General features: G+C 40.4%; 1 protein-coding gene across 3 annotated transcripts in view; it reads left to right on the top strand.

Moving 5' to 3' along the window:
* Positions 1-52: 52 nt before the first annotated feature.
* The window catches only part of SIPA1L2 (signal induced proliferation associated 1 like 2), a 126497-nt gene continuing 115770 nt past the window's right edge, over positions 53-10779 (top strand). For all 3 annotated transcript variants that reach the window (XM_039707522.1, XM_039707521.1, XM_039707519.1), the window contains exon 1: positions 53-325. The gene's annotated coding sequence lies outside the window, so the exon portion shown is untranslated. The remainder of the gene's footprint in view (positions 326-10779) is intronic.

Genomic DNA, 10779 nt, shown 5'->3' with positions numbered 1-10779 from the left:
TGCTGCCCCCGCCCCGCCGCCGCCGCCCCGCCCTCCCGTCCGGCGGCGGAGCCGCACTCCAGACCCAGCGCCGGGCGGAGCGCGGGGGAGCGCCAGGAAGGGCTGGCGGGGAGCGAGAGGAGGAGCAGCGGCGCTCACGCCAGCCCGCAGCACCCCGCAGCACCCCAGCGGACGGCCCCCGGCTCTGTGCAGGGCTCCGGCGCCCCGCGGGCAGCGGGTCCCCCGGGAGCGGAGCGGAGCGGAGCCCGTGTGCGCGGGGGGCATGGGGGTCCCGCGGCCGGAGCAGCCGGAGCGCGGGCAGCAGCGGCGGCCGCGGCAGCACCAGGTAAGGAGCGGCCCCCGCCACCACGTCCGTGCCCCGCGGGCGTGCGAGTGCCTTCCCTCCCGGGAAGGGCTCGGGAGCACTTCAGGGAAGGGGGGGCTGTGAGGGCAGACCCATCTCTTGTTCCCTCAGGTGCCTTTGGGAGGGAGGTCGGCTTCTCCGGGCTCCGCGGGAGGGCGGAGGGCTGAGGCGGGTGGGAAGGCGGCGGGGAGACGCGGGCCCCCCTTCCCTAGCAGCCCCCCGTCCCCAGCGGCACCCGGCCGCAGCCACCCCGCCCCGGCGGGCACCGTGAGGCGGCTCGCTCCCGCACGTCGCCTTTATAAATAGCGATGCCATCCGCCCCGTGGAGAATGGCCGCGGGGGCGGCCGCCCGTCACCTGCGGGCGCCTCTGCCGCGAGCCCCCCGCTCCCCTCTCCGCGTCTCGCTCCAAGAATAATGGCAATTGCCGAGTAAGTTTGCCCGGATCGGACATCTCTGGGGAGAGCCGCTGCTCAGAGCGGGGACTGTGCAGCGGGGACCGCCGAGCGCTTGGGGTAGCAGAGGAAAAGCCTCTTCAGCCCCTGCAGTTTCCAGTTTCCTTAAATGATTTAAATCGCCCTTTTTTTTTTTTTTGGTTGCTGGATACAAGGCACAGGCTGCATCCTTTTACACTCTTTGTTATCTTGTAATACTCCCATAGCTGTTCAGGGGTCCGCTCTCCAAACTTGACGTTCGGCTCGTTCAATAGCAGCCAGCTCGGCTCAACTTTGCCTCAGCTTTTATGCTGCTGGCTTCGCAGCCCTTGTGTACCGGGCGGCAGCTCTCGGCTGCGCTCTGCGAGCCCCTGCGAATGGGAAGTAGCGTTACACAGGCTTGACAAAGGCAACTCCGAAGCTGACAAATCTCAGATATGGCTGTTAAGGTTCACGAAGTAGGTCAGTAAACTACCTTAGTACTTGGTGCTGCATTATTTTAATACATAGGTGGTTTGAATACTTGCTTTCAGCCTGGCTTTTCTAGAGGAAACGAGTTTTAATTTTTTTATGATGCAAAAGACATGCAAAGTTAGAGAGAATTGCACATGTAAATTTTCCCAAGCTCTTTTGTGCGCAGTTTTCACTTCTGAAAGTTAACACTAGATGGCTTTCTTATATCAGCTATCCTGGAGGGAAGGAAAGCATTTAATCTGTCTCTGCAGCCTGCTATTTCTGTGTTTGTCTATTTTTTTTTTTCCCTCTTCACGTGAATAGTAAATTATCTTCTGGTCAGTTCTGCGCCGATAAGACACGAGCAGATCTGAAGCTTGCCTACTAGCTGCTAGAATTCGTTGTTTTGATTAGCTCATGTTGCTTCTTTAGACTTTATTTTACATGTGTGTTACTAATATCTAAAGAAAGTTTGTTTAGTTGGAAGGTAACTCTGCATAATATTTACGTTGCTATAAAGGAAGGCAGCTGGATAACGCAGGATGTTTGAAAACGGGGAAAAGCCAGTAATTCAGTCTCAGTTGTTACTCAGTTTGATGGATTTATTTTAAAAGGGACCATAGTGCATTAATATTGTCTGTTCAGCTATTTTTCCCCTAGATTCTGTACCTAGCTACCTTAGACTGAAACGTTTTGGAGCTGGATTCAGAAACATAGTGCTTCACAGCCTGGTGGATATAGAAATGCCTAGGCTTGGTGCCTTATTACTCTATTTCTTGTGTTTTTACAAAACTGCCTTTTGTCAGTTGGAATGCAATATTTGCCCTCCATTCGCTTCTTCAGTGGTGGCTCTGAAATACTCAAATCTTCAAATTTTATCTTTGAAATATCTTGTATTATTAATGCAAACATGTTTAAATCATCAAGAGCTCTAATGCATTATAGATATTTAAACATCACTTAGGGTCCACAACAGTTGATTTATAATTTATGTAGCATTCATATAAAGCTAGATTTAGAGAGGTCTCTGAATGTATTGTCTTGGTTTTGCATGCCCAGTGGGTTACCTTAGCAGGTCATGCAGCACTTAGATGGAACCAGAAGGAATGCTTGTAAGGATGCCAGACTGTTTCACCGATCCTGTTGGATCAATTAAAGATCATTTCATTCATATATGCCAAGGATAGAATGTGAAGCTTAGAACTTAACAAAACCACAGTTCTTTGAAGCTGGTATTTGCTTACTGTACATATCAGAGTATTTTTACAGGTTTATATTTCATTTTCCTGAAAGAAAGATATTATGTTCTTCTTTTTGTAGGCATTTATGACATGCCATTACTCAAGTGCATTGTGAAATATTCTTGCAAACTAAGAGAATCAAATGAGGAACTAAGCAAAACAGTGGTGAAACAGACAGCAAAATCATCCTTTTTTTTTTTTCTGCTTTGGACTTCTATGACTGAATTGAGGCAGTTCATTTTTTCACTTCCATCTTCATACTGGACATAGGCATTGCACCTAAGCTCTTTATCTGCAGATCATCTGTTCAAACTGCAGGAGAAAGGAAGTATTTTCTCCTTGCTTTGCCTGGAGTTAGGATTATATTTAGATGGTTGGATGTTAAAATATTTTGGGTAGGTTCCTTCCTTTTACTGCTGAGAGATCTAGTTTGGTAATACAGAGGAAGAAATGCTATGCTATTATGATAATACAAGTTACAGATTGTGGAAAGAGGGTGGGGCACTGGGTTATCTAGTTTCTCACGTTAGTCATCCAAGATTACCAACAGTAGCTGGTTTTACATCTTGAAATGAAATCAGGGTTTGACAAATGCTCTTTTTCCTTGCAATTTTTGCTTTGCAATTTAAAATGCTTTGTGATTTTCAAATGTTTGGGTAAGCTGGGTTGTGGGTCAGTAAAGTGGAGGTGGCTGTTTGTTTTCTGTATGTTGCAATATTGTCCTCAGAGTAGAATTGTTTTTTTTTTTTGTATTAGGTAACATACTTTTTATCTGATTCTTTAAAATGTTGCCTCCTGCAAAGTCAAGACCAACTTCAGTTTGTCTCTTTATTTTCAGCACAATTTTCATCCTTTTATTAATCTGGACGGTTCATGAAGTTTAAGGGGGGGGGATGCCCCTCCTAGTCTTTTTCAACCCTGATTTTTCTACCTGAATTTTGAGAGAAGAGTGTGAGGACTGTCTACCAAATCAAATAATCCAATAAGAAGAATTTTTGAGGGAATTTGTATTTAGTAGATTGAAAAGTATGTTTCACAGTTCTTTTTATGCTTGTTTGTTAAACACTAGTTGTTTACATAAATTTCATTAAGGATAACATTAATTCCTGATGACATTCAGTGATGATGTCATGGGACTGGTTAGATTTTTAAGAATTGTCAGGATTTCACATGAATAGCTGTCTTTTTTTTTAGTTTGTTGTGAAAGAGCACACTTTATGTTAAACATCTGATTTATCGTGACAGAAGTAAATGGGAGAGAACCTGCATTCCTTTGTAGTAAAGCACTGACCCTGGATTTGAATCCACTTTTCTGCATAATTGAATGAGCAGAAGATTGAAAAGGATCATTATAATTGGTGATACTCTTTTAGTTTTTAGTTGGACAGGACAGCAGTAGGCAGAAATGTCATTGTGATTAGTTTGCACCATAGTTCTTACTAGAAGATATGTAGGCTCTTGTTTGGATCATGAAACTGTAATTACATCAGCAGTTAACTACTCAAGATTTATAAGTGCATTCTTCTGGTTTTCTGGAATTTCTTAAATAATGAGCAGTGCATACATAATTAAAGGGTTTGTTTAAAAAAGTGTCTTGAATCCTTGTGGAGGTAGTGTTCTGAACATGTAGTAAATGTAAGCAGCTGCTCTCCTGCCTTTTTGACTATGCAGACAAACAGCTTTATTGGATTGGATGCTTGTAAGACATTTTAAGAATAGTAGATGTTTGAAATGAAGTAAGCATTTATTTTAGTGCTGTTAACTGGGGATTCTGTGTTCCTTTGGAAAAAGACCTGTAGCTACTTTTTTTTTCTAAGCTGTGACATGTAATGTAGAAAGATACCATAGCTATTTTTTGAAAGTGAGGGAATCTAGAAGGAGGCTAGAGAAGCAGTAGTAAATTGGCTTGTGGTAGCTGGGAGGCTGGAAGGTGGCAGTAGCTGAATTGTCTGGCTGCCCCTCCCCCTCAGCAGCTTAAATAAAATTCTGAGCACAGGACTTGGAGTTTTGCCATAGACTTTGAATATTTTCTTATATAATGTCTTCATTTTTTGTTCTGGATCCTGCAAAGTTGCATACCCGGCTCTGCAGATATTTGTGCCATGCTCCTGTATTGTTTGCTGTTTCTTCTTTCCTCCCCCTCTCCTTGGCTGCCTGAATTCTCACTGGTGTAGTGGCTGTGGGTTGTGATAATGCCGTCCTGCATTTATGCGTATCATGTGTCCTCTATCATAAATCCCATCCAATTATTTTCATATAACTTACACCTGAAAAGTCATATTGTGGAGTACCTATGCTTGAAAGATTACTTAGAAGATTAAAAAGCCCTCAAAACTCATCAATTTGCCATTCTATTTCCCTTTAGGCTCACCAACTTTTTTTAAACCTGATACAAACTGTGATAGAAGCATTTTACAAATTACAGGAATGACAGTTTAGAATACTTAAAATGTTTTTATTAGGAAAGGTACTCTGAATACATCAGACACTCTGTGGCCGGTTAATTTAAATGGAATAAAATGTGTTTTAATACATCAGTAAAATTTTGCTAGTGATTTGGCATTTTTTTGTGTTTTGTTTTGAATTGCCTTTTCTTTTTAACTCTTGCTTGTTCCATATATATGAGATGGAAAGAGGTTTCTGGGCCACTGTATATTGCATTTTGGATTTTTACACTCCAGTCAAATCTGATAAATTGTGAAAGGATGTGACAATGAAATGGCAATTAAGGTGAGTAAGGGGAGAGTGAAACATTCTAAAGTATGTTATAAGTGCACATAGTGTTAAAATATTTTTTTCTTGTTTTTTCCCTTTCATATGGGGGAGTAAAAAGAAGTACTGAAATTAATTCATAGTTAGCAAAATAGTCATTGCAAAGAAGCAGCTCTATTTCCTACATTTTGTGAAGAAAGTATTTGTGAAAGATGGGACATTTCAGTCTGTTAGGGTTTTTTCATGTTTGTTGTTTTGATTTTTTTTTTTTACCTGAGAGTTGCAAGTTATTTAATCATTCGTCTTCTCTGGTTGTTCTCATTTGTGGCTTTCTGTTCAAAACTAATTACTTCCTACTTTTAGATACCTAAAGTACATTCAAGGAAAAGAGCACTCCTCTGCTTCTAGTGTTTTTTGTCTTCTCAGCACTGAAAATGAATACCTGAAATGTTTTAGCTTGAAACCCCATTGTAATACTAGTGTGACTCAAAGTGGAAAAATAAGTGTGGAGGGGAAAAAAGACCAGAAGAGTGTGGCTGTGTCTGTTCATGCATTCTCATGCCTCATGTGCATATCATCAACAGTGTGTAAGTAAGCATATGTGTTTTGCTGTGCTAGTCTTGCTTATTGCAGTGCCAGCTGCCCTTGAAGAATTAGGAGCAGTTTACAGTGATCAGGTTGTCTGTATTGTTCTGCTGTAGTAAAGTAAGCCTTGGCTTTATTTTGCGAGGTTGTCAGGACAACAGCTTGTTATTCTTGCTCCTCTTGGTGTTTCCCAAAGCAATGGAGGGAGGTTTTTCAAGGGCAGTGGCTGCCTTGCCTCACTGGGCTGCAGGATTGCCAGCTGTGATTTGGGTTCAGGAGGATGCTCTGGGTTTGTTGTGTAAAAATTCTAATTGGTGATGAATGCAAACCCAGTGTGAGAATAATTTTTCTTCATTGGACTAATGTAAAACAACCCATTGTATTTACAAATCCATGTCCTATTTTCTCCACAGTATTGTCATTAATCTTCTGCTCTCTTCCCTCTGAGGCTCAGAGAAAAATGTTTGAAATTTGACAGTATGGAACTTGTGATAAGAGTTGAGACAAGGTAGGAATTAGTTTAAAGCTATGTTGTGTCAGTGTGCTACAGTCTGACACGGGAGCTAACAAGTGAAATCAGCTGGGGTTTCTGTTAGGTTGAGTTTGTGATGTTTTTGACAAAAACATGAGATAAGTTGGCATTCAGTGATAAGCCACACAGTAACTGTTGAGGTGTTGGCATTTTGAAGAGCTACTGTTCTGTTCTTGTTACATGGTAAATTAGAAAAATAATGTATGTTTTTAAATACAGCAAGCCAAATAACTACAAAGTCATTCTCTGAGTACGGTCATTTTATGTAAGAGGTTTAAATATTTTCAGCTGCAATAACTTTTAGATTGTTGGGATGTTCAGGGGTGGGAAACTTGTTGGGATGTTCAGCAGGGAAGATCACATGAAGAAAGCTTTTAAGTAGCTGAGGATTTTAAAATCATTATTTCATAAAATATGCTAAAACATGAGACTTATTTTAGCACTTCTATAGCCTCCTTTTAATTATTATTATAGAGGGATTTTTTAGCTTGATCCATGTTCTTTTGGTCTGAGTTGAACTGTAGTAGTAATTAAGTGATGTCCAGGTACTTAAAATCCTTTTATCAAAACTGTAACCTTTTATTTCAAGTTCCCTTTTCAGACAACTGAAACAACAGTGCATTCTCAGAATCATTTGGCAGAGATACACAGGCATCTGCATTCAGTCCTGGAAGCTGCCTGGCAGAATTAGAGCTTTTGGGATAAACCTGTCAATGTTCAAAACGTTTTCTCCCTTGTCTGGCTACCATATTTTTGAGAGCAGGCAGGTACTCCAGAAGTGGGTATCTTCCTCCTCTCAGATCCACTGCTGTTTCCATCCCCTCACCCCAAAATTTTCTTAGTATCTTTGTACATGTCTTTGAATCACACAATCTTGTTTGCATAGGAAACCATTTCAAAAGGTTATTGTTACAGTTGTTGAGATGAGATGGAGTAAATACAGTGATTGGTGTTATCCATAACAGTGTGTGAACAGGTTTGCTCATTTCCACTTCTTTAAATGTAGAATTTGAGCAGTTTGTCACAAGAAGGGCTCAAAATAGATGAATTTATCTAAATTGGTCAAGAAATGTACAGGTGGTTGCTCAGAGTGCTACACTGAAAAACATAAACTTTAAATTCAACTCCAATATTTTCTATACAGGATGAAGCTTCTACTGATAGAGCAGAGGGTTTTACTGATGTTCTGAGCCAAGCTTAACCTGGACCCTTGGAAATCATTGCCTCTGGTGGAGATTTCTGAGTGAAGGGCAAGCACTTTCATTAGTCTGTGCTATTGTCAGATTTGGTAATTTTGCTAATGTCTGCTTCTGTCACACTTGGAATGCTTTGTGCTTTTTCTTTGTGGTTGTTTAATCTTTGAAGTGAAGTTTCTAGGAGCATAACTACCCTTGAAACTTTATCTATCAGATTTTGCTGAGTCAAACAGGCTCAAAAATTCTTGAGGCAGAGGGAGGTGTTGCACTGTATGACTACACAAGCCTTGTTTCCTTAGGAAATAAAAATTGGTGACCATTCGTTCTCTTATACTGATCTGCAGCAAGCAGATAGTACATTTGAAAAGTGTTTTGTTTTTACTTTGTATTTTACTGCTCTATTTTTTAAAGTATTGTTACATATATAAGGTTACATTATAACTATCAATGTTCAGAATGTACCTCTGCCTGGCAATGGGTGTACAAACTGTGTCTTTGTATGCACAAATTGCTAATTGAGTACCCTTGCTTTGTGGGGCTGAGTGTGAAAATAGGATATTTACATATATGTATATGTAATATATACATAATTCTAATAATAATAATTCTTTCTTCTGAGGAAAATAGATATGTTTTTCTCTTTCTTATGTAGGCTGTACCCAACAGTATCAATATTCCTATCCACTCATTTTCCAGTGTTCAGTATGCCTGTAGGTCAGAGGTGTTGAAAGTTGCAAGTTAGAGATTTTATTTTTTTCTATGTCAGCTGGCCATGTCAGCTGGAAAAAATTTTTTTTTTTTCCATTTTATTTTTTTTTCCATGTCAATTGCATCTCTCAGTGCAGTTGTATGTATTCTTTATGGCAGCTACAGTAATCACTGCAGGGAAAAGTAATAGTAAGAACTATCCAAAATCCGTTAGGTATTTGGCTCTGTGACTTAACAACCGGTTAGAAGAATGGTTTCTATTGTGGAGCTATTTTTTTAATTCTCAGCAAGTGTTGCTTTCTGTGGGTGGACATTTACTCAACTAGAAACCCCCTAAGTAGGGGTCAGTGTGTCTGTGGCAGCTGTAGGTATAATATTAATCAATTAAATTGATAAATAACTTTAAACGTCCTTTAAGAAATTATTTGTATGGCTTTGTTTGTTACAGTGTGAAGTCTTTCCTATTTCATGACTTATGTATAAGGTGGATAATGACGTTAGGTTTCCTTGGTTGGGTGATGAAATTAATTTTTCTTTCCATGGACTATATTCATAGATTCTGAAACTTAAACCCATTCATCATGTATGTTTCATACATAAACATATTTTTCTTTAGTCCTATGTTTTCTTCCTTATTAGGAAGGAATCTACTGGAGTTGTTTCTGTGTTCAGCTTTGTTTTCTTTTTTTCCCTTAAGCAGTAATTAAAATAGCCTTGTGTGAAGTTTCTGAGCATCTTTTACACACTTATTTGCAGTTGTTGGACCTTTCTGTGTACTACTGAAACTGTGAATGCCATCAGATCAGACAAAATATTGCATATGGCAGTTGGACCGTCATTTATTTTCAGTTTATCCAGGCTTTAAGCATGATTGTCAGGCTCAAAACATAGCACTTAATTGTTTGTATTGCACCTGGAGATGAGTTACAAGTGGAGTACTGTATTGGAACCTGTTTTGTTTAGTACCTTGATCAGTGACGTGGAGGAGGAGATGAAGTGTATTCCTATCAAATTTGCATGTGACATCACGTTGTGGGAGTAGTTGACACGTTTAGGACAGTGCTCTGCAGCTGAGAGAGGCTGGTGGAATGGACCATGATGGACCTCCTGACATTCCACAAGGATAAATGCATCTTCCTACCCCTTGCCACAGGATGGGGTGGGGAGTGACTTCCCAGGAGACAGCTGTGCTGGAAGGGACCTGCACGTTCTGGCACACAAGGCAGCACGTCAGGCTTCACTGACAGTGACAAATGCCAGCAGCACACTAGGCTGGATGAGCAGAAGCAGGGCCAGTGGGTTGCCAATACTCAGTATTCTTTAGACCACCACTTTGGATACACCCATCCAGTTTTGGTTCCCCAAATACATTGAGTAAGTTGAATCTAATTCAGTGGAAAGCCAGGAAAATGAGGGGCTTAGAGCACGTAAGAAGAGGCTGAGAGAAATGGCTTTGCACAGGCTGGACATCAGAAAGCTCAGGGAATGCTTACCTCACAATAGCTGCCTCACAAGGTGATACCTAGGAGGTCATCAAGAACATGTAGCCAGGCCTTTACAGGGGAACAGGACAGTGGTCACAGTCTGAAAGAGGGGAGGTTCTGATTTGGCACCTGCAAACAAAATTCACCCCAAGGACACTGAGGAGCTGGAATAAGTAGCACAAGTTGTCAAATCTACATCCTTTACATTTTTTTTAAGACTAAACTGGGCAAAGTCGTAAGCAAGTCAGTCTGAATACAGTGCTGTTGTGGCTTCCAGTGTAAATTAATGTATGAAATATCACAACATTTTTTGTGGTATCAGCTGCTCTGATAATTGAGAATTTTAGTTGCTATTCCAGCATACTCTGATTCCACTTTATCGTATTTCAGAATTTGTACAGAATACTTCTCTATTACAATATTGTGAAGATCTTTTTATAAGACTCCTTATGGTCTTGCATTATAGGCTCATATTGTATCTTCTTTGTTTAAACCAGTAGACAAGAATTCCCAAATAAATTATTGGTTGTTAAATATTTTACAACTATGGAACTTAACAATAAAATAAATGCTTGAAGACAATAGCAGGTCCTCTCAGGTTTGGCTTCAGATACACTTTGCTGACTTTGTCACTGATTAAAACATGTTTAGCAATACTAGAATTTGGATGTGTGAATTTCTATTGAGCAATTCCATTGGATCCCTTCCAAAAGATTGTTTTAATGTTAAGGAGCAGGATGTGAATTTGAAATTGGCTCTCAGCATGTCAAACTTAGATTTGTATGGGATTCTTTTGCTTTCGCTACTGATTTTAGTATGGTGAAACTTGTGATAACTTATTCTAGAGGTACCCGTGTGGCTGGGGAAAAAAAAAAATCTGTGATTCATTTGAGTATTTTAAAATACAAATTAAAATGGTTCAGTTCTGAAAACATCTTCTGTTTGCACTTTTTTAATGTTCAGCCTTAACCTCTTAGTTTCATTAGCTATAAACAAGAGTCAGCAGAAGCCCAGAAGCTTGAGATGATTCCTGCTCTTTCTCATCCAGCTTCAGAGTGGTTACACTTTTAAGTATTTCTGTGTTTACCAAAGC

This window comes from Passer montanus, unplaced genomic scaffold (genome assembly GCF_014805655.1).
Source record: "Passer montanus isolate IOZ18808 unplaced genomic scaffold, ASM1480565v1 scaffold2, whole genome shotgun sequence".
In the NCBI taxonomy this organism is placed as follows: domain Eukaryota; kingdom Metazoa; phylum Chordata; class Aves; order Passeriformes; family Passeridae; genus Passer; species Passer montanus.
This window is presented reverse-complemented; position numbering and strand designations above follow the sequence as displayed.